Below are 23,844 nucleotides of genomic sequence, written 5' to 3'. Positions count from 1 at the left end.
TTTTCTTCTTCTTTTTTTTTTGAGACGGAGTCTCGCTCTGTCACCCAGGCTGGAGCGCAGTGACGCGATCTTGGCTCACTGCCAGCTCCGCCTCCCGGGTTCACGCCATTCTCCTGCCTCAGCCTCCCAAGTAGCTGGGACTACAGGCGCCAGCCACCACGCCGGGCTAATTTTTTGTACTTTTAGTAGAGACGGGGTTTCACTATGTTAGCCAGGATGGTCTCGAACTCCTGACCTCGTGATCCGCCCGCCTCAGCCTCCCAAAGTGCCGGGATGACAGGCGTGAGCCACCGCGCCCGGCCTGCTCCTCTTATGAGTAGCCTCAGCCCCCATGCCTGCTGGGGGACAGGGACTGGCACCCTTGACTCCTTGGTCTCCCCAGATTACCATGTGCTGCATTCTGGACACACAGCATGGTAGGGCCAGGCTTTTCAGTGTGAAGCCCAGTGACGCTGGAACACAGGACCTGTCACAGACCCAGTGTGCTAGGCCAGTCCACCGAAAACCGTCCCTGACCCTCCAGAACATCTGAATGGAAATGACTTCCAAATGGAGGGAACTGGCAAGGGAGCCAAGAGCCCGTTTCTTGCAAATGAATCATGTAGGGCTGGCTCCAGCCAGGCCCTGGGTTTGTACAGGACTGATGCTTGTTTCTGTTCATTTAGAGCCACAGTCAGTTCTGGATTCACTCGAGTTCTGGAAAATTCATCAGCGTGGCCCAGAGGAGGGCTCTGAATGCGCGTCTGTTGGACTGTGCAGCCGCCACGGCCGTTCTGCAACCTGCAGAGCCTCTTCCTGAGGCCCTGCGCATCCTCCCAGGCCACCATTGCCAAAGATCTTTTCCAGTTAACTCGGGCCCAAGGCAGTCTGCAGTCCCAAGTCAGTCCTTCACACGACTGTAAGCAGATACCACGCCATGCCGGATAGTTCCGTGTCCCCATTCAGTCACCAGATCTCCGAAGTGCACCAGCTCTAGCCAGCTTGGCCACTAGCACTGCAGTGACAAAGGGGGACAATGCACAGCCCCTGCCTTTGCAGAGCTCCAGTTTGGTGGCAGTTGACACCCTTGTCAGCATTTGGCTACAGCCCACTGGAGACGTCCCATACAAAGTGGTGTGTGTGCTGGAGAAGCTGTGATGAATCCTGTGGGAGAAAGAGGAAGGCAGGGAGAGAGGGGCAGAGAGAGGAGGGAAAGAAGAGAAAGAAGAGAGGGGAGGAAGGAGACAGGCATGGAGCCAGGGAGGAAGGCAGGGAGAGAGGGGCAGAGAAGAGGGAAAGAAGAGAAAGAGGAGGGGGGAAGAAGGAGACAGGGATGGAGACACGGAGGAAGGCAGGGAGAGAGGGGCAGAGAAGAGGGAAAGAAGAGAGGAGGGGGTAGGAAGGAGACAGGGATGGAGGCAGGGAGGAAAGCAGGGAGAGAGGAGCAGAGAGAGGAGGGAAAAAAGAGAAAGGAGGGAGGAGGGGGAAGGAAGGAGACAGGAATGAAGGCAGGGAGAGAGGAGTAGAGAGAGGAGGGAAAGAGAAGAGAAAAAGGAGGGGGAAGGAAAGAGACAGGGATGAAGGAAGGAAGGAAGGAAGGGGGGAAGGGTCAAAAAAGGAAGGAGGAAGGGAATGGGAGAAGGAGAAAGAGGAGGATGGAGAGGAGGAAGGAATGATGGAAAGGAGGGAGAGAAGGATAGAGGGCAGGAAAGGAGGGAGGGGAGAAAGAGGGCTTTTCGGAGGAAGAAGTACCTGTGCTGAATGAGATGGGAGGATTAAAGGATACATGGAAGCGCAAACTTTGAACAAAGCACAGGAGCCCCTTCCAGGGAGTTGCCCCCTCCGGGGAATTGCCCCTTCCAGGGAGTTGCACCTCCCAGGAGGTTGTGTGTGGGTCATCGGAGGATGGAGAGGCATGGAAGGCAATGGTGGGCAGCCGGGCTGCTAATCACCAAGGGCCTTGTCTGCTGTCACTGGTGTGATTTTTGTCCAGAATTGTCATTAAAATGAATTAAAAGCTCAAGCCAGTTTTTTCTGTGTAGCCCCTGCTCCTCAATGTGGGGTGTGGAGCCTGGCACATGGGTGCCCTGAGGGGGACCCCAAAAGACTCAGGGCTCTCAGACCGATGCAGAACTATCTGCGAATCCAGCTGAATATACAGCGACCCCAGTGCCCCTGTGCAGCCGGCCTGCCCGGGGACAGCTCTCCTCCTTACCACACACTCAATCTCGCCAGGTCCAGCTGCATCCCCCATCTCTGCAGCAGGTCTGCCCCGAGGACTCACACACAGGCGAGAATTGTGTCAATTTAGAGCGGGGCAGTTTAACTTCAGCACTACTGACATCTGGAGCTGAGTCGCTTTTTGTCGTGGGAGCTGCCCTGTGCATTGCAGGATGTGGAACAGCACCTCCAACCTCTGCCCATTAGACGTGGGTAGCATCCCTCCGCCATGTGCCATACAAAAGCATCCCCAGACGTGGCCACATGTCCCCTGGGGGACAGAATTGCCCTTGATTGAGAACCACGAATATGCATGGATCTGGGGGGTCCTGGACTGGACCTTCCGGCAGCCACAGGGCAGATGCCCTGCACCAGCCCCTTCCTGAGGGAGGGAGGCCCCAATCAGCAGATACTCATAGGGCACACACCCTTAAAGGTTCAGATCCTTGATCTGGAAACAGCAGAAACTCTCTCTGTAAAGGGTTAGCCAGCACATACTTTGGCCACACAGGCACAAGCATTGGGGCGAATTTGGCTGGTGGCCCCCTGTGGGCCTCTCCTTCTGCCCACGCGTCAGTGGGATCGTCCAGAGGCATGAGCCATAAGTGGTATCCTTGACGGGCGTCCAGCCGCCCCGACCGTACGCCTGTGCCCTGCTGCCCCCTCCCACCTTGGATCACACACCTGGACCCTGGAAGGGGCCAGCCCCGTCGGCCTCTGACCTGAGGCACACTTGAAGCTCCGGATCTCTTCCTGGTCAGAGTGGGGAGTGTCTGGTGAGGAGGGGAAAGAGATCGACATTAGCAGGAAAGAGCGGGATTAATTACTGCCCCGAGTTAATCCCACTCTGGGGGAAAGCCATCAGAATGTGACAGCAGGGGCAGGAAAAGCCCAGGGCAGGTGGCTTATCAGAACCTGGCCACTCCACGTATCTGGCAGGAGGAAAGATAACTCCATTGTCAGGGGCACGGAGTCCTCCAGGGCCTGTCTCAGCAGCCGTGTGGTCGGCCCCAACACACACAGCTGGCCTGGGACACCTTCTCCCCGAAAGAAGTCTACCCCCAGGGTCCAGGCTGCCCTATTTATAGCTCTGCCCAAACCTTCTCAAGATGGCAATTTCATGCCCACCCATAAATCTCTCCTTCCAAACGGGTACTTGTAGGTCAGTGGAGATGAAGCCAAGAACCAAAATTGCTGGACTCCCTCTCGGGTTGCTGAGGCAGAGACACAATTAGGATCCCAGCAAGGCAGCGGCCTGGGCTTTGTCAGAGGCAGGACACGTCAACTGTGGGCAAGGGTGAGGCCTGGCGGTCAGGTGGGTGAGCAGGGCACCGCCAGTCTCAGGGAGGACATGAGGGCAGCCTCTGCGAGCTCAGCTGGTCGAGCCAGGCCAGTCGCAGGCACTTGAGTGAAGGCCAGATGTCCTGGCCCAGCACCATTGTGTGTGTTTCTCTCTGGGCAAGGACCAGGTGCTGCCCCCTGATGTGCCACAGTTCCGCAGTCACACACCCACCCCGAGGTGCACACAGCAGCCTGTTCCACATCCTCCCAGCACTGTGGCCATACAGAGGCATGGGGCCTCTCACCCAGGATCCCCTGTCAGACTAAAAGCTGGACGTGCCATGAAGATGCAGCCAGTATCCCCAACGTGGGTCATCCCAGAGGGGCCTGGGGACAATGGGAACCCAGGCCAGGTGCCAGGTGTCAGTGCAGCCTGGACCGGAGGCCTGGCCAGGTACCTCCCAGTGGCCAGCTGGCTGGGAGACCCTGGGAGCGTCCATCAGCTCCTTTGGGCCCCAGTTCCCCCAACCATAAAGGGTACATTGGACTAGATGGGCCTGGGTCTCAAACGCAGTATCGCCAGCCAACCCTGCGCTGGGTCCTTCTCCCATCGGCCCACAGTGCTGGAGAGGATATTATCCTCAGGAAGTTGACAGCACAGGGGGCAGGGGTGGGGCTTAGGCTCAGATAACTCCAGGCTCAAGCCCTGGCTCCCATCTGATCATCCACATGTACTTCCGGAGACTGCAAATTCAGGTGGCCCCAGACCTCGGCAGAAGCAATCTAGACTCCTGCTAGGCCACGCACTGAGGGCCCCATGGGCAGGCACCCGACTGCTGAGTGGCACAGCCACTTCTCCCGACTCTGCCTCCTCTTGGCCTCCTCTCTTCTCCCCTGGGAAGGATTAGAGCCGGGTCTGGTCTTCATGAAGCAGCACTTTTTCTAATCCTGGTGAGGTCAGAGGCAGAAAGCCTGATGTGATTGTCTCTCTCTGCAGATGACAAGTTCCCTCCACCCCCCACACACCTAGGGTTTAGGCAGGAAGCCGCTGTTCACAGGCAGGGGACCCTCAGCTGAACAATATGAAGGGAGATTACCCCGGGACCCCCCCCACCAGCTGGGAGACTCAGGATGTGGGCCTGTCCCATCCAAGCAGACTGCTTCTGTGATGGATAGATGTGGTCGCCACACATGGGTGTGGGGGCGAGGTGTGAGCTGTCACTCCCACGTCCCTGCACGGCCTCTGGGACCCCATCCTTTCAGCACCAAGCCCCCGAGCCTCTGCCTGGAACTCACGTCCTTGTCCTCTCTGACCCTGGTGTAGCCTGTCATAGAGCCCCTGCCAGTCTCCACAGGCCACTCCTGCAGTTTACTGGGCTGACCACGCGCCCTGGGGATTCCAAGATGGCACCATGTAGCCTCCACCTGCGAGAAGCCCCAAGTCTGGTCGAGGAGACAGACATGGGAATGGATCATTAGAGCCTACCGGGGTGGAGAAGGGCACCGTGGGAACAGGGGCTGGGTCTGGATCCACCCCTGAGGCAGCCTGGAGGGCCGGTGCAGTCCCACCGCCATGTGCCTGGAGTGCAGCAGCCTCCCTGGAGGGATAGAGGCACAAGACACAGCATCTCTGGAGAGCACAGCCCACCATTCCCCTGGGGTAAACGTCCACACAGAGGAGCAGGCGTAGAAGCCAGTGCACGGGGCCAGCTTCTCACCCGGCCTCGCTGCCCCAGGATCGCTGCCTCCTCACGGCCAGCTTTTTGCATACTTTTTCTTCCCCACACCCTTCTCTAGGAAGCTGGGCTACCTTTCCAGGAATGAGAACCCACCCCTCAAGTCCCATCTGACCCCTCCTACCTCCCTCAGCAAAGCAGCCAGGGCCCTCCCCTCTGCAAGACTGCCCCACGCTGTCACTCTGAACAAGGTAGCAATGGACATGGTCCCTCCATGGGTCTCCTGCGGCCTCATGTCCACCCTGGTCACCAGAGAGGGAACCAGCAGGCAAGACACGTCCCAGAGCCCTGCAGGAGGGAAGTGAACGAGCCTTAGACAAACACATGCTGATGGGTCTTAGGAAATGGAAAACATCAAATCCTTTCTCTGGCAAGAGAACCAAGAGAGGAGCTGGAGGAAGCCAAGGAGGTTCCGGCCCGGCCTGTGGGCTCCAGTGCAGATGGTCCAAGCATCAGGCAGAGAAGCCAGCCTTGGCACCTGTATACGTGGATACTGACATGTGCAGGCTGCACGAAGCCCATAAAGGCGGCCAGGTCTGGAGCTGGAACGTGGAGCAGGAAATGGCCTGAGTGAGCAGGCGGGGAGAGAGGTTCGCAGGCAGCCCCGCAGCCCCCCTTCTCGAACCAGGGTGCCCTGTCTGTCTGGGCTCCCGAGAGCCAACAGCCAGGAGCTGGAGATGAGCTCCCTGGGGGAAAGGAGGCTGAACAAGCAGGCCACGGACAGGGCCTGGAATTCCGAAGGTGGCGGAGTAGTTGGAGGAAGGGGGCTGGGATGTCACACTCAGTAGACAGGGGCTAGCGATTCTGCCAGGAGCTTGCATGAGAGGGAGCCCTATGCTTGACAACCGGGAGGCTCTGTCTACAGGTAACAGAGTGCTAACTAAGGGCCAGTACTGCGAGGAGCCTAGGTTTCAGGAGGGCTCAGGTCCTGCGGCTGCGGGGTGGATTGGGCCAGCAGCTCACCCGCGCCTCTAAGGCCTTGGTTCTTCTGGTTCACCTGTGCTGCTGGCCTGGGTGCAACAGCAGCCGTGGGCATCACATCCTACACACCTGTATCCTGGGACGGAAGAGCACTGGGTCCTTCTGAGCTTTTATGGATGTTTCAAGAGCTGAGGGTCTTTCCTTTCCCGGAAAACCTCCTCCATGCTCACCCCAGCAGCATCTCCCTCGTGGCCCTTCCCCTACCAGTCAGAGAGAAGAACAGAGGCATGGTGATTGGCTTAAAGCAGGGATGATCCTGTTTCTGGGGTGGGGGATAGGGTCGCTGTGTGGCCCCAAAGGGCTCAACTGTCTGCAGACCCTTCACCAGGCCAGCCTGACCCTGCACAGCTTCCTGCCTCCCCACTCAGATGTCTCTGTCCAGGGAGGGCCTGGGAATAATACCAGACACCCCTCAGTGCCCAGGCATGAGCCACCCGAAAGGAAGGGGAACTTCCTACCCCACAGGGGACACCTGGACCCACAGGAGCACAAGCCGGTGGATGAATTTTTCCCACGTTCTCCCCCTGGAGTGATGGACCCAAGACCAGATGTAACGCTTCCCAGAACCTGTCTCATGGGAGACTTACCCCACCCCCCATCCCGTGTCTGCTCCAGGAGGCCATATCCCCAAATAAATCTGTAGCATGCAGTCCTTCGCCGAAGGCTAAGACAGGCGTATTCTCTGAGCACGTGGGTAACACGGAAAAGGGTAAGCTCTGAAGCCAATCAGCCAACAAGAAAGAGAAATTTGGGTAGGGAACTAACAGTACTGCTAAAACAGTGTATTTTAGGGCCAGGTGTGGTGGCTCACGCCTGTAATCCCAGCACTTTGGGAGGCCGAGGCAGGCGGATCACGAGGTCAGGAGATCGAGACCATCCTGGCTAACACAGTGAAAACCCGTCTCTACTAAAAATACAAAAAATTAGTGCAGGTGCCTGTAGTCCCAGCTACTTGGGAGGCTGAGGCAGGAGAACAGCTTGAACCCGGAAGGCAGAGCTTGTAGTGAGCCAAAATGGCGCCACTGCACTCCAGCCTGGGGGACAGAGCGAGACTCCATCTAAAAATAAACCAAAAAAACAAAAAAACAGTGTATTTTAATAAATTTAAAATCCAAGTAATGGGGAAAAGATGTGAGAGAAAAAACTTGTTCTGAGTAATACCTTCAGAGAAAAAAGGTCTGGGCCAAGACAGTTTTATGAAAAGGCTCTTTCAAATGTTCTAGAATTATGATTAGAATTCGATCGTGGTAGAAGTATGTATTCCCAGGCTGCGTAAGTGGTTCCAGGTCACAGAAGAAGCAAAAATTGTTCAACTCATTTCATGGCACTGCATCATTTTTACGTCAAAATCAAACACATAGAAAGTAAAAGCGAATGTATGAGTGCTTCCTTGGATCAAACACTGTTTGAGGCCAGGTGCAGTGGCTCACGCCTATACACCAGAAAAGAATTGAACCGGCATATATTCAAAAATGCCTACAACTAATTAATCAAAAGGTAAAAAGCTGAAGTTTTGAAATGAAATAAACTAATAAAATTTTGTTAGAAGAGATAATGAATAGGCAATAAGAACATGAAAATATGCTCAACATCATTAGTCATCAGAAAAAGGCAAGTGTAAACCATAAAGAGAGGTAAATACACACCCATCAGAACGGCTAAAACCTGAAAAAACCCAGCGGTAATTCCGGATAACTATCCAAGAAAAGTGAACATATAAAAACACACATAGACACACATGACCGGGCGCGGTGGCTCACGCCTGTAATCCCAGCACTTTCGGAGGCCGAGGCAGGCAGATCACTTGAGGTTAGGAGTTTGAGACCAGCCTGGCCAACATGGTGAAACCCTGTCTCTACTGAAGATACAAAAACTAGGCAGGTGTGGTAGTACATGCCTTTAGTCCCAGCTACTTGGGAGGCTGAGGCAGGAAAATTGCTTGAACCTGGAGGTGGAGGCTGCAGTGAGCCGAGATCACGCCACTGCTCTCTAGCCTGGGTGACAGAACAAGACTCCATCTCAAAAAAACAAAAACAAACAAACACACACACAAAAATAAAAACAAAAACACGGTTTGAAGCATTTTATTTGTTCCATGATAGGGACACAATTGTTATCCAGTTTACATAAGAGAAACTGAGGCACAAAAACATTAAGTTCCATGCCGAGGTTCACCTCCCAGATCAAATATGTAACACTTCCAACACCCCTGTCCTGCCCTCTGTCCTGCCCTCTCCAGTGGAAACCCACCTTAGAGGCCAGCACTGCCATCTGTAGATTCCTGCATATCAGTCTTGCTTATTCTTGAATTTTAAATAAATGAAAGTACACAGCATGTGCACCTCTGTGTCTGACCTCTTTTGCTCAAGATAGTGATTTGAGATCCATTCCTGTCGCTGTGAACATCAGCAGATTGTTCTTTCTTTATTGCCGGAAAGCATTCCAAGTCTAAATCTATCAGTTTGCTGAGCCCTCCTTACTTGGTGATCAGTTGGGTTGTTTCTAGTTTGGACCTTGTGTGAATCAAGTTTCTATAAATGTTTTTGTACATTGCGTGTGTGTGTGTGTGTGTTTTTGTTTTTGTTTTTGTTTTTGACAGATTCTCGCTCTGCTGCCCAGGCTGGAGTGCAGTGGTGTGATCTGGGCTCACTGCAAGCTCCGCCTCCCAGGTTCACGCCATTCTGCTGCCTCAGCCTCCCGAGTACCTGGGACTACAGGCACCCGCCACCTCACCTGGCTAGTTTTTTGTATTTTCTTTTAGTAGAGACAGGGTTTCACCGTGTTAGCCAGGATGGTCTCGATCTTCTGACCTCGTGATCTGCCTGCCTCGGCCTCCGAAAGTGCTGGGATTACAGGCGTGAGCCACCGCACCCGGCCATGTGTGTCTATGTGTGTTTTTATATGTTCACTTTTCTTGGATAGTTATCCGGAATTACCGCTGGGTTTTTTCAGGTTTTAGCCGTTCTGATGGGTGTGTATTTACCTCTCTTTATGGTTTACACTTGCCTTTTTCTGATGACTAATGATGTTGAGCATGTTTTCATGTGCTTATTGCCTATTCATTATCTCTTCTAACAAAATTTTATTAGTTTATTGCATTTTAAAACTTCAGCTTTTTACCTTTTGATTAATTAGTTGTAGGCATTTTTGAATATATTCCAGTCCAATTCTTTTCTGGTATATACATTGCAGATATTTTATTTTTCTCCTAATCTATCAATTACCTTTCATTTTCTTAGTATTTTATTGAATAGCTGACACTTCAAACGTTTATTAAATTCAATATATCAATTAGTGCCTTTGGTGCCTTTAATCAATCTTTGCCTAGCTCAAGGCCATGAAGATATTCCCTGATATTACCTTTTAGAGAAGGTATAGTTTTAGTTTCCACAATCAGGCTTATAATCCATAGTAAAGTAATTTGTGTTCATGTGATGAAGTAGAGGATCAAGTTTCTGTTTTGTTTTTTCCTGTATCATATCCAGCTTCTTCAACACCATTTATTGAAAAGACTTTCATCTTCCCCGCTAAATACAATCAATGCCTTTGTATGAGCCTATTTCTAGACTGTTTTGTCTTGTTGATCTGTATGTCTGCTGTCACACCAAAGTCATGCTGACCTAAGGAGTGTGCCTTTATAAGAAGCTGTGGAATTGGGTAGTGTAAATTCTCCAACATTCTCTTCTTCTCCAAATTTATGTTGCCCATTTACTTCTGGGCTCTTTTCATTTTCATGTAAATTTTAGACTCAATTTATAAATTTCTATAAAAAATTATACGGTGGATCTATTTTTCTTCTGTATCAACTTTTTAGTTAAATGGATCCCTTATAAATTACAATGTGTATTCTTGATTTATTAAAGTCTTTTAGGCAGATCACTCAAAATGCTAAAAATCATAAACAAAACCTTAAAAACAGCCTGAGGGTGGGGGGCATATTGTCTTCAAAAGAACAACGGTAAACATGATGGCTGACTTTTCAGTGAAATGATGGAAACCAAAGCACAATTGAACAACATCTTTAGGGTGCTTAAAGAAAGGTGTCCCCCATCTCTACTAAAAAATACAAAAAACTAGCCAGGCGAGGTGACGGGCGCCTGTAGTCCCAGCTACTCGAGAGGCTGAGGCGGGAGAATGGCGTGAACCCGGGAGGCAGAGCTTGCAGTGAGCTGAGATCCGGCCACTGCACTCCAGCCTGGGCGACAGAGCGAGACTCCGTCTCAAAAAAAAAAAAAAAAAAGAAAGGTGTCAACACAGAATTCTACAGCCAGTGAAAATGCACTTTACAAATTTAGATGAAATAAACATATTTTCATACAGTAAAAACAAAGCTTAAAGAATATGCCACCACCATACTTGAAGTACAAGACATGCTGAAGGGAGATCTTTAAGCTGAAGAAAAATAATACCAAATAGAATCATAGGACTGTACAAATAAATGAAAAGGGCCCAAAAGGTAAACATGTGGGTAAATATCAATGAACTGTTATCATGTAAGGTAATATCAACAACAATGTCTTTTTGGTGTTTATTATATGGAGGAAACAACAAAATGTATGACCATTGCACAAAGGGCATGGGGCGTGTGTGTGAATGGAGTAAAACTAATATAAAGTTCTTGCATTTTGGGGGGAATTATTCTAGTAAGGATTTTTTCTTAAAGTCTGTTCATTGATATTAATCTAGGTATGTCTTTTTGTTGTTGTTTATGTACTTGGTCTATTAACTTTCATCCTTTACTTTTAACTTCTAGGTATCCTGATGTTTTAGATAGATCTTTTTAAAACAGCTTGTAATTGAACTTTTTAAATGTGATTTGGCAATCTTTATCTTTTAACAGAATTTTTGGTTTATTTAAATTCATTTTAGTCACTAATATGTGGGTTTATTTCTATTACTTATTTTGAACTTTTTATTTATCTTGCCTCTTTTGTTTCTTTTTCTTCTCTTTTCTACTTCCTTGGGATTGATTCAATATTTTTATTTCAGTTTTCCCCCTTATAGTTATACTCACTATTTTCACTATTTTATTGGCTACCTTAAACATTAATATTTTAAAATGTACATTGAACTTATGAAACTTCAAAGTCAATCAACAGATTTACCCTGCTCCAAAACAACAAAGGTATAAAACACTTCAACTCAAACCATTCCTTCCTGACTTTTGTATTATTGTAATTTGTAAAACTCCCTAAGTCATTTTCATTGTTTTGCATTGTCAATTACTAGTTACATTGGCCTACATATGTAGTAACAGTTTCTTGGAGTTTCGCTCTTGTTGCCCAGGCTGGAGTGTAAAGGCATGATCTTGGCTCACTGCAACCTCCGCCTCCCGGGTTCAAGTGATTCTCCTGCCTCAGCTTCTTGAGTAGCTAGGATTACAGGCAACTGCCAAGTTATCATTTCTTCTTGCATCTCACCTCCCACCTAAGATTACTTTCACTTTGCCTGACATACATCTTCCAGAATTTCCTTTAGGGAAGATATGTAGGTAGAGACAGTTTTGCTTATCTAAAAATACTTGTATTTTGCCTTTATTCTTGAAAGATACTTACTTTGGGTATTACGTTCTAAGAAGAATTTTTTTTTTTTTGCCAAGAAAATAGAAATATATGATTTCACTGTCTTCTACATTCCTTTGTTAATATTGAAAAGTCAGATGTCAGTCTCATTGCCATTTCTTTGTGGGAAATTTGTCTTTTCTCTCTGGTACTTTAAAGATATTCTCTTATTCCTTGTGGGGGTGTTCTGCATTTTCACTCTTGTCTCTAGATATTGTGTGATTTTTATTCCTCCTAATTTGGATTTGATGGGCTTGATGAATATGAAGATCAGAGTTTTTATTTTATCATTTCTCATCAGAATTCTTGGCCATTACTTCACCAAGTATTGCTTATTCCTCAACTAGATGTAAGTGAAAGCTTTTCTCTCTGTTTCTATGATTATTTATCTCTCTTTTATATCATCTGTGCTTTCATATCATTTGGTATATATAACAAAATTTGTTGCTTGTTGATATAAAAATGATCTTTTATATCATTTGTTTCTCTGCTGTGGTTAGAATAATTTCTACAACTCTATCTCTCAGTTCATTGACTCTCTCTTTAGTTGCATCTAATCTGTGGTTAAATCCATCCATTGAGTTTTTAAATTCAGTTAAAATGTTTTCCCTTTCAGTGATTATATTTGGCTCTTTTTCAAATCTGTTTGGTTCTTATACTTTCTTACTCCTACTCACATTTGCAATCTCTTCTTTTATTCTTTTAAACCTATTAAGGATACTTACATTCCTGCCTAATAATTCCAGTAGGTGAAGTCTTCTGCTTCTTATTTTTCCAGTTGTTTCATTTTGTGTTTTGGGTTTCATCTGAGCCTTCTTCATAGGTCTCTGTTTTCTTGTGTGTAATATGACTGAACTCAAGCCACTTGAAATGAGCTTATTTTGGGGAATACTTTGAGGCCAGATTTGAAGGGGAGTTTCTCCCAGAAGGATGTATCCTTACTTCTTTTTTTTTTTTCTTTTTTTCTTTTTTTTAGAGACGGAGTCTCGCTCTGTCACCCAGGCTGGAGTGCTGTGGCCGGATCTCAGCTCACTGCAAGCTCTGCCTCCCGGGTTCACGCCATTCTCCTGCCTCAGCCTCCCAAGTAGCTGGGACTACAGACGCCCGCCACCTCGCTTGGCTAGTTTTTTGTATTTTTTAGTAGAATCGGGGTTTCACCATGTTAGCCAGGATGGTCTCGATCTCCTGACCTCGTGATCCGCCCGTCTCGGCCTCCCAAAGTGATCCTTACTTCTTTTAAGTACCTCAAGGTGCTGCAGACACTGGCTACTCTAAACTGCATTTTCAAGTTGAGGCTCTTTGGACCACCTAGGTAGTGGGAACTCACGCTGCAAACCATGTAAGGGCTGGATTGAGGTTACGAATTTCAGGGAGAACTTTTATCTCCATTCAGTGCCAAGTTGTTTATAGCTGGTTTTCTTGACTGCCCCAGGGCATATGGGAAGTATGTTCAATTCACCCTCACACTGATATGAATCCTTTGGCATTGCAGCGATGGTTCCGTCTTAGTCCATTTTCTGTTGCTTACAGCAGAATACTGGAACCTGAGTAATTTATAAAGAAAATGCATTTATTTCTTACAGTTATGGAGTTGGAGAAGTCCAAGGTCAGGGGACCACACTCGGTGAAGAACGTCTTGCTAATGGGAGGCCATCTGTAGTGTCCCAAGGTAGAGCCGGGCATCATGTGGCAAGGGGGCTAAGTGTGCTAGCTCAAGTCTCTCTTCCCCTTATGAAGCCACCATTCCCACTCCCATGATCACCCACAAATCCAGAATCCACAATGAATTAATCTAGTCATGAGGACAGAGCCCTCGTGATGCACTCACTTCTTAAAGGACCCACCTCTTTTTTTTTTTTTTTTTTGAGACGGAGTCTCGCTCTGTCGCCCAGGCTGGAGTGCAGTGGCCGGATCTCAGCTCACTGCAAGCTCCACCTCCCAGGTTCACAACATTCTCCTGCCTCAGCCTCCCGAGTAGCTGGGACTACAGGCGCCTGCCACCTCACCCGGCTAGTTTTTTGTATTTTTTTAGTAGAGACGGGGTTTCACTGGGTTAGCCAGGATGCTCTCGATCTCCTGACCTCCGTGATCCGCCTGTCTCGGCCTCCAAAAGTGCTGGGATTACAGGCTTGAGCCACAGCGCTCGGCCAAAGGACCCACCTCTTAATACTGCCACCTTGGGGACTGGATTTCAACATGAGTCTGGAGGAAGCAAACATCCAACCACAGCAGACTCCTGTCAGAGTCCCCTCATTGGGCAAATGCTGGCCTTTTGTTGTTCCCTGCACCCTGGAAAGCCACAAACACAGAAGGTGACATTCACCTAAGGTTGTCATGGCAAAGACGTGCTCTGATACATGGGGTATTTTGCCTCAGGGAATTCTTGCTTTCTTGCCAGGAGGGCGCTTTGACAAAGCGGTTTTAAAATGAACCTCAAAGAATAAACAGGTGAGAATAGCAGCCAAGGCATTTTGGGAAAAAATAGTGAGTCATAGCATATACCATCCCACATTAAAGCACGAGAGAAAGAAGTCCTAATAATTTTACATGTACGGCGTTAGCTCATGTTACAACTAGAGATCAGCAAAAATGAATAAAATGTCTAGAAATTGACTCTGTTATAAGTAGCATTTTAAATCAGTGAAGGTAGAAAGACTTTGTCAACAAATAACCAATGGTTGGTAACTGTTAGCCGTTTAGAAAAATGTTCAGTTAGGGTTTCTTGTCCATCAAAACACAGTGCAGATGTATTAAAGAATCAACAGTAAAAAGTGAAAACATAAAAGGATATTCAAAGAGAAAAATAATATTCAAGCAATCTCCAGGTGGGAAAGTCATTTGGAAGCATAAAAAGCAAAGGAAGAAAATATAAAATAAAATTTAAAATATTTAAACTTCTATTCATGAGAGAACGTGGTGACTGAAACTAATGGGCAAAGACCAATTACGGAAGGAGATGGGAATCACGACAGAGGTCAAGATTTATATTGTTTGCCTTTAACGAAATATTGCAACTTAACAAAGCGAAGGCTAGAATGTGGTATAAAAAGAAGACTATACCAAAAATTCTCACATTCACTAGTAATCAAAGAAATGTATATTAGAAGAAATATAGCTTCCAGACTCACCAAATTTTTTTCAATGATAACACTCTGTTAGCAAAGTTTGGGTAAATGGATGTTTCCTCTCCTGATGGTAAACTAAATTGTAATTTCTGGAGGACAATTTGGCATTCTGTATCAAGAGCTATAAAACTATTCCAATACTTTGATGTAGCAATTCCCCTTGTATACTTCTTTTCTAAGGATAAATGAGATCCAGATACATATGATTGTCATTAGCAAAACAGTAACAACAACAAAATCAATATCTAATAATAAAAACTGACGAAATACAGTACGGTAAATCCAAAGAGTTGACACATGATGAAACAAAAACTGACTAAATACAGTAAGGTAAATCCAAAGAGTTGACACATGATGAAACAAAAACTGACTAAATACAGTAAGGTAAATCCAAAGAGTTGACACATGATGAAACAAATATTTTTAAAAATCAGGCTTTAGACAAAGGAGCAGAAGCAATACCATGGGGCTAAGATAGGCAAGAAGACAAATGGTGCCGAAAAAAACCACACATCCTATGTAAAAAACTGACTCTAACCACAGCCCTCACATCCTTCACAAAAATTAACTCAAAAAGGATCGTAGAGCCGGGCACAGTGGTTCACGCCTGCAATCCCAGCACTTTGGGAGGCCGAGGTGGGTGGATCATCTGAGGTCAGGAGTTTGAGACCAGCCTGGCCAACATGGTGAAACTCCATCTCTACTAAAAAAAAAAACACAAAAATACAAAAATTAGCCAGGCATGGTGGTGCATATCTGTAATCCCAGCTAGTCGGGAGGCTGAGGGAGGAGAATCGCTTGAACTTGGGAGGTGGAGGTTGCAATGAGCCAAGACTGCGCCATTGCACTCCAGGCTGGGTGACAGAGCGAGACTCTGTTAAAAAAAAAAAAAAAAAAGGATCATAGTCCTACATTTAAAAGGGTTAATAATGAAATCTACCTGGTAAAGTGGCTTTGGGGATCGGCTAATTTATTTAAGGCGGTTTACAAAGCTTCCACCTGAGGAGACCAAACACAAAACTATACAACTCCTAGAAGATTGGCCGGGTGCGGTGGCTCAAGCCTGTAATCCCAGCACTTTGGGAGGCCGAGACGGGCGGATCACGAGGTCAGGAGATCGAGACCATCCTGGCTGACACGGTGAAACCCCGTCTCTACTAAAAAAATACAAAAAACTAGCCGGGCGAGGTGGCGGGCGCCTGTAGTCCCAGCTACTCGGGAGGCTGAGGCAGGAGAATGGCGTGAACCCGGGAGGCGGAGCTTGCAGTGAGCTGAGATCCGGCCACTGCACTCCAGCCTGGGCGACAGAGCGAGACTCCGTCTCAAAAAAACAAACAAACAAACAAACAAAAAAAAACAACTCCTAGAAGATCACATAAGAGAAAACCTAGATGCCCCGGGGTATAGCAGTGACTCTTTAGATAGAATATCAAAGGCACAATCTCTGAAAGAAATAACTGATAAGCTGGAGGTTATTTCAAATGGAAAACTCTTGCTCGAGGCAATGCAACACTTTGCAAAACACAATGTCAGGAGAATGAGAAGACAAGCCACAGACTATGAGGAAATAGTTGCAAAATAGATATCGGATAAAGAATTGCTATCCAAAATATACAAATAACTCCTAAAACTTAACAACAAGAAAACTAACAATCCAATTTTTAAATGGGCAGAAGATCTGAACAGGCACCTCATCAAAAAAGATGAACAGGCCAGGTGTGGTGACTCACACCTATAATCCCAGCACTTTGGGAGGGCGAGGCAGGCAGATCACCTGAGGTCAGGAGTTCGAGACCTTCCTGGTCAACATGGTGAAACCTTGTCTCCACTAAGAATACAAAAATTCACGGGCATGGTGGTGCACACCTGTAATCCCAGCTACTCAGGAGGCTGAGGCAGGAGAATTGCTTAAATCTTGAAGGCGGAGGTTGCAGTGAGCCGAGATTGCAGCACTGCACTTCAGCCTGGGCGAAAAGAGCAAGACTCCATCTCAAAAAAAAAAAAAGGTACAGATGTTCAACATCACAAGTCATTAGGGAATTGCAAACTAAAACAACAAGGAGGCACCACTGCACACCTAAAACCGCCCAAATCCACAATATTGACAGCACCAGACGCTGGTGAGGATGTGGAGCAACAGGATTGTTGCTGGCAGGAATGCAAAATCCTATGACAGTTTGGCAGTTTCTCGCAAAACTAACCATACTCCTATCATACAATGGAACAATCACATTTGTCGGTAGTTATGCAAAGGAACTGGGAACTTACATCCACAAAAAATATGCATACAAATGTTTATAGAAGCTTTGTTTGAGATTGTCCGAGGTCCTGCTCCTTGCAGGGCAGGGCTAGTCCACACGCAGTGATCCCAGAGTAGCAGCTCAGAGGCAGGGCTGCAGGCATATTTATACCCATGTTAATCACATGCAAATCAAGGAGCCGATTATGCAGACATTTCTGGGAAAAGAGTGGTAACTTTCAAGTGGTCAGATTGTTGCCATGGCCGTGGTAAACTGACAATGGCACATTGGTGGGTGTGTCTTACGGAAAGCTCCCTCCTCTCCATTCCTGTTTGAGGGCAGGGTGCCAAGGGAAATCTGTCCTTTCCTCTGAATTTTGCTGTGAACCCAAAACTGCTCTAAAACATAGAGTATTAATTTAAAACAAAATAAAGGCGACACGAACAAAATTGATGCAAAACAGGCCTGCAGGGCTGTTGCGTCCTTTTTCTTTTTCTTCTTTTTTTTCTTGAGACAGAGTCTCGCTCTGTCACCCAGGCTGGAGTGCAATGGCATGATCTCCGCTCACTGCAAGCTCCGCCTCCCAGGTTCACACCATTCTTCTGCCTCAGCCTCCCGAGTAGCTGGGACCACAGGCGCTCACTGCCACACCCGGCTAATTTTTTGTATTTTTAGTAGAGACGGAGTTTCACCATATTAGCCAGGATGGTCTCGATCTCCTGACCTAGTGATCCACCAGCCTCGGCCTCCCAAAGTGCTGGGATTACAGGAGTGAGCCACCGCGCCCGGCAGCTGCTGGTGTCCTTTTTCACAATGTGAGGACTCAGTAGGAAGGTGCTGAGACAGGAGGCGGAGCTTGATTCAGGAGGCGGGGCTCAATTCAGGAGGCGGGGTTCGATTCAGGAGGTGGGGCTTGATTCAGGAGGCGGGGCTCAGACACGAGAGAAAATTGAGGACAAGCTAAATAAAACAGGAATGGAGAGGAGGGAGCTTTCCATAAGACACACCCACCAGTGCCCCATTGTCAGTTTACCATGGCCATGGCAACAATCTGACCACTTGAAAGTTACCACTCTTTTCCTAAAAATTTCTGCATAATCGACTCCTTGATTTGCATATAATTAAAATGAGTATAAATATGCCTGCAGCCCTGCCTCTGAGCTGCTACTCTGGGCTCACTGCATATGGGATAGCCCTGCTCTGCAAGGAGCAGGACCTCAGCTGCTGCTGTGCATGGCTGCTTCAATACAAGTTGCTGTTCAAACACCACCCGCTCACCCTTGAATTCTTTCCTGGGCAAAGCCAAGAACCCTTGTGGGTTAAGCTCCAATTTGGGGCTCACCTACCTTGCTTCAGCACCTTCTATAAACCAGGAGACAGGTCCTCACCCAACACCAAATCTGTTGCCTCCAGAACTGTGAGAAATGAATTCCTGATTTTGTTTTGGTTTGGTTTGGTGTTTTTTTTTTTTTTTTTTTTGAGATGGAGTCTTGCTCAGTCACCCAGGCTGGAGTGCAGTGGCAGCCTCTGCCTTCCAGGTTCAAGTGATTCTCCTGCCTCAGCCCCCCAAGTAGCTGGGATTACAGGTGCGTGCCACAACACCTGGCTACTTTTTGTATTTGTAGTAGAGATGGGGTCTCACCATGTTGGCCAGGCTGGTCTCAAACTCTGGACCTCAAGTGATCCACCTGCCTCAGCCTCCCAAAGTACTGGGATTACAGGCATGAGCCACTGTGCCCGGTCCCTGTTTTTTTTTTAGTGATCTGACTTAAGGTGTTTTGTTATAGTAGACCCAGCAGACTATGATGGAAAATTGGTACCAAGAAGCAGGCTCCTGGTACAACAAACCCCTGGACATGTGGACCCAACTTCAGAACCGGGTAACAGGAAGAGGCTGGAAGAGTTTTGAGGTGTGAGCTAGGAAAAACCCACATCACTGTGAACTGACTGTCGGGAATGATTCTGGTGAGGGCTTGGGAGGAGAGCAGGAGAGCTACAGAGAAAGCCTCAGTCTTCTTGGAGATGACCGAAGTGGCTGTGAATAGAAGGTTGGTAGGGACACGATGGGAGAGGCCATGACTGTGAGGTCTTAGATGGAAATAAGGAGTACTTATTGGAAACTGGAGGAAAGGCCATCCTTGTTACCCAGTGGCAAAGAATTTGGCTGAATTGTGTCGTGTCTGGGTGTTCTCTGGAAGGTGGAATTTGTATGCAATGAAACAGGGTATTTGGCAGAAGAAATTGCTAAGCAGTGTAGAGAATGAAGCTTGGCTTCTCTTAAGGCTTGGAGTAAAATGCCAGAAGAGAGGAATACTTTAGACAGGACTCCTTTAAAGTGGAATCTGTAATCATAAAGGAAGCAAAACTTTAACTTTGGAAAATTCTTAGCCTATCCTCATTGAAAAGAATGAGAAAGTGTCTTCGGGAGAAAACACTCAGGGCGCGGCTGCATTCGCAATTGAGAAGAAGATAGTTCCACCATCTACATGGAAGCCAGGAGCTGTCGTCTAAGACAATGGAAGAGCCGACCCGAAGACCTTCAGAGGTTTCAGACTTTCAGATGGGAGCTGCCCCTCCCATCACAGGCCCAGAGTGCGAGGGCCTGGGGGGACAAGACGATTCAAAAGGGGCCACTCTAGCTTAGAATCCACTGGGCCCAGACCTGGCACAGGCCACACTGGCCCTGCTCTCCGGACCTAGGGATGAACTTTTGCTGTGTCTGCACAGTGCTATATTTGCCAGTTTGCACAGTGCATGAGCTATGGAGCTGCGGCTGCCTCTACCTAGATTTCTAAAGATGGAGCCAGCTGGAGACACAGGTTCACAACCCACAACAGAGGCAGGGCATGACTTCAAGGGCTGCGTCCCACAGAGAGGCCCACAGAGGTAATGCCTGCTGGAGCCACAGGGGCAGGGCTCCCTCTCCATCCTAGACCAGTAGAACCACCGGCTTGTGATTTCAGTCCAGGAGAGTTACAGACACCACCCAGCAATGTCTCAGGGGCAGTGCCACAGGTTCCTTGCAGCCCAGTCACTGCCCCAGTGTGTGCGGAAGGTGGAACGATTATTATTATTATTTTTTGAGACAGAGTCTCACTCTGTTGCCCTGGCTGGAGTGCAGTGGTGTGATCTCTGCTCACTGCAAGCTCCGCCTCCCGGGTTCACGCCATTCTCCTGCCTTAGTCTCCCAAGTAGCTGGGACTACAGGCGCCGGCTACCATGCCCGGCTACTTTTTTGTATTTTTAGTAGAGACAGTGTTTCACTGTGTTAGCCAGGATGGTCTCAATCTCCTGACCTCATGATCTGCCCACCTCGGCCTCCCAAAGTGCTGGGATTACAGGTGTGAGCCACCGCGCATGGCCAGAATGATTCTTCTTGAGTCTAAGATTGGTCTGCCTCGCTGGATTTCGGCCGTGCTTGGGGCCTGTTACTCCTGACTTCTTAGTTGGTTGTCTCTTTTGGAATGCGAGTGTCTGTGCTACACTTGTCCCACCATTTAATTTTGGAAGCATAACGTGCTTGATTTCACAGGCTCCTAGCTGGAGAAAAATTTGCCTGAAGATGAATCGTACCTTCAGGCTCACTCACATCTGATCTAATAAAGGAAAAAAAATAAGTAAACAGACTTTGAGAACTATTTAGCTGCAGGGAAAATGTTCACAATGTAACGTGAAGTGACAAAGCACGTTCCTAACTGCAGCCGATTGACGACTGGCAATGATTGGCACGCTGGAGCAGCATTCGTGGTGTATCACACCACGGGCCACGCTCAGAGGACCCTAGTGTAGTTTATGTGGCGGGGGGTGGTGGAGAGAGAGAGAGAGAGAAAGATTGGATTTGAGAATGGAATTGAAATTGAGTGTGCATGAATGGAATTTGAATTCCAAGACAAACCCATTCTAAATTCTCGCTCCTCGAGATAGCTCAGCCCTGCACAGTTCCTCTAACCTGTTTCTACAATGCGGAGTCTTTGGTGGAATGAAGGTAGGGAAAAGCCTCCCTCAGAGGGCTGCTTGAGGGGCGCCCTCATAAAATACTGATAGTGGAAGAGGTTTTGCAAGCTGTGAAGTGCTGGGCAATTGTTCCTCCTAATTTCCAGTGAGAATCACTTCCACTCAGTGTCTATCCAGAATTGGTATCAGCACCACACAAACCTTCTAAGGCTCCGGGACCCAGAGTGGAGCTTGGGAAAACTCAGAATGGAGGCCATGACGGGAGGGAGCTATGGAAAAGGAAACAGAGGGAACCACATTGCCAGTGAAAATTCTCCCCTGCCTTCTTTTCTTCCCTTCGCATTCCCTTCTTTTTCTCCCTCCCTTTTCCCTTCTCCCCCCCCCCTTCCTTCCTTCTTCTTTCTCTTTCTTTCTTTCTTTCTTTCTTTCTTTCTTTCTTTCTTTCTTTCTTTCTTTCTTTTTCTTTCTTTCTTTCTTTCCCTTCCTTCCTTCCTTCTTTCTTTTTCTTTCTTTCTTTCTTTCTTTCTTTCTTTCTTTCTTTCTTTCTTTCTTTCTTTCTTTCTTTCTTTCTTTCTTTCTTTCTTTCTCTTTCTTTCTTTCTCTCTTTCTTTCTTTCTTTCTTCTCTCTCCTTCCTTCCTTCTTTTCTTTCTTTCATTCTTTCTTTTTTTTCTCTTTCCTTCCTCTTTCTTCTTTTTTTTTCTTCATGCATTCACTCATCCAGTGTCCACTGTGCCCCAGGTCTATACCAGGCCTATAACATGAAGCTGGCTCAGTCTAACCTCAAGGAACATCACTTGGGGGATAACAGCTTTTATCACCGGGGGATGCCCGTTCACGTCCGCTGTGTTGTGTCTGCCTTCGTGCACTCAGCAGAATCCCAGCCACGCTCACATCCCCACGAGGACGTTCCCCCCATCTCATCCCTTCTGGGTCTCTCTCCCTGTGGCCCTCTGTGCTTAGATGTGGAAAGCTGGCCCTCTGTGCCCTTCACAATGGTGGCCTTGTTCCCTGGGTGCTGGAGGCCTGAGGAGGCCAGTGCTTCTCCATGGCCTTTATCTGTCATCGCTGTGCTCTGGGCCAGAGCGTGGTGCCCTTGTGCTCGCCCACGATGTCCTGCCTGCCAGGTAAAAGGCACCGGAGAACATGACATGTCTTTATTGTCATGGAGAACTCACACGGCAATTAACCAGACAAAAGTTCCTCGTTTCTCTCCTGGCTCTGCCAGAACACGGAGCTGACCCCCTCGGTGCTTGCAGGGGGCCGCCCTGGCCATGGTGCTGGTGGCCCAGGGCAGGGTGAAACACCCGCCATCCACGCACCGCACCAGCAGGCTTTTCCTCTGAGAAGAAAGGGGCGGCGATGGGAAGGACGGATGATCCAGTCTTTGTCAGGAAATGGCAATGGTGCGGGCCTCGAGCAGGCCTGCGGGTTCCCATAATTGCTGGGCTCATCAAAGAAAATCCATCTAAGCAAATTTAAGAAGAGCCAGCCCCCTGGCTGGGAGCTGCTCAGGCCATTTGTCATGACTTCCTCCTGATAAGGCCAGTGTTTCATCCAGGAAGAATGTGGCCCACGCGTTCCCAGTCTCTTCTCGGGCCATTCCGAAGGTGGGAGCTGCGGACTTCTTAAGAGTGCAGACGGAGCCCCCGGCTCTGTTTGCAGAAATTCCACTGCTGGTCTGGGCCGTGAATCATGCTCAGGGTTTGGAAAAAATTGCAGCATCAAAGCCAACTGAGGTTTGGGGCTCATCCCAGATGTGGCGTCGGGGCTGGGGGAAGGGCAGTGTTCCTTCCCGAGGCTTCCCCATAGGCACTATCTGGGGACGGAGCGGGGGGTGGGGGCCGTCAAGTAAGGATGGTACTTAGTCACTGGTCAATGTTCCCAGAAACATGGATTCCTCCAGTTGACCAGCTCAAACCACAAACACAGCCTCTGCCTCCTGGTTCTACAATTCTCTAAGGGGCCTCAAACAATTTCTACGAGTGTCCCCAAATCCCCAGAATAAAACTGTTGGTTAGCAGGCATACAAACCCTTTTACCATCACCCCAAACATTCAGAATGTTGGTGAGACACTAGGAGCAGGGAGTTGGGGGTAGGGGTTCTTATTAACAAATAGTGGAAGGACACCCCAGTCATCCGACGACAGACAGCTTCAAGAGACCAAAGGCCTTGTTTTTTTCTTTTATAAATAGAGAAATTGAGGCCCAACAGAGCAAAGGAGTCCCCTCCACCCCAGGTCTCAGAGCATTAAGCAGCATACACCACAGGACTTGCATCTACTCTAGAAATTTCCACCATTAGGGTCTCCTCCCACGTGACCTGCTGAGGACATATATGCATTTTTCCACTTTATAAGCAAATTTGCAAGACTTCACATGGAACTCATTCATCACCGCCACCTCTCACCCCATGGCCTCCTTTTGCAAGTCTTTACATCTTGCTCTCTGGCACAGCTGGAGTGCACCCCTCAGGGATATTTTTCTGCAGCCATCACGCACTGCTGGCAGCTCGCCGGGCATGGAATTTAGAGTCACAGTCTCTATCCTTCAGTGTTTGCTGGAGAGTTGCTCCAGTGGCATTTCATTTCATGCCGCAGAGAGACCTTGGGACCAAACTGATTCCGTTCCTTTGTAAATGAACTTTCTCTCCTTCTCAGGATGACAGGAACCCTAAGAACAAGGTTTTCATGTTTCCCATAAGAAATGAATGCAGCTCAGCCAAGTTTCTCCGTAGGATCCAGGGTCCTTGCCTGGGCCTGAAAACCT

General features: G+C 48.1%; 1 long non-coding RNA gene across 1 annotated transcript in view; it reads right to left on the bottom strand.

The window, feature by feature from the left end:
• Positions 1-255: 255 nt before the first annotated feature.
• The window catches only part of LOC105471886 (uncharacterized), a 131,546-nt gene continuing 107,957 nt past the window's right edge, over positions 256-23,844 (bottom strand). The window contains exons 4-5 of the long non-coding RNA XR_011612910.1: positions 4,777-6,397; positions 256-4,428 (exon numbers count right to left, since the gene is read on the bottom strand). This is a non-coding gene — a long non-coding RNA (uncharacterized lncRNA). The remainder of the gene's footprint in view (positions 4,429-4,776; positions 6,398-23,844) is intronic.

The sequence above is a fragment of the Macaca nemestrina genome, chromosome 14, assembly GCF_043159975.1.
Source record: "Macaca nemestrina isolate mMacNem1 chromosome 14, mMacNem.hap1, whole genome shotgun sequence".
NCBI lineage: Eukaryota > Metazoa > Chordata > Mammalia > Primates > Cercopithecidae > Macaca > Macaca nemestrina.
Note: the sequence above shows the minus strand (reverse complement) of the source record. Positions and strands in the feature narration are given on the sequence as shown.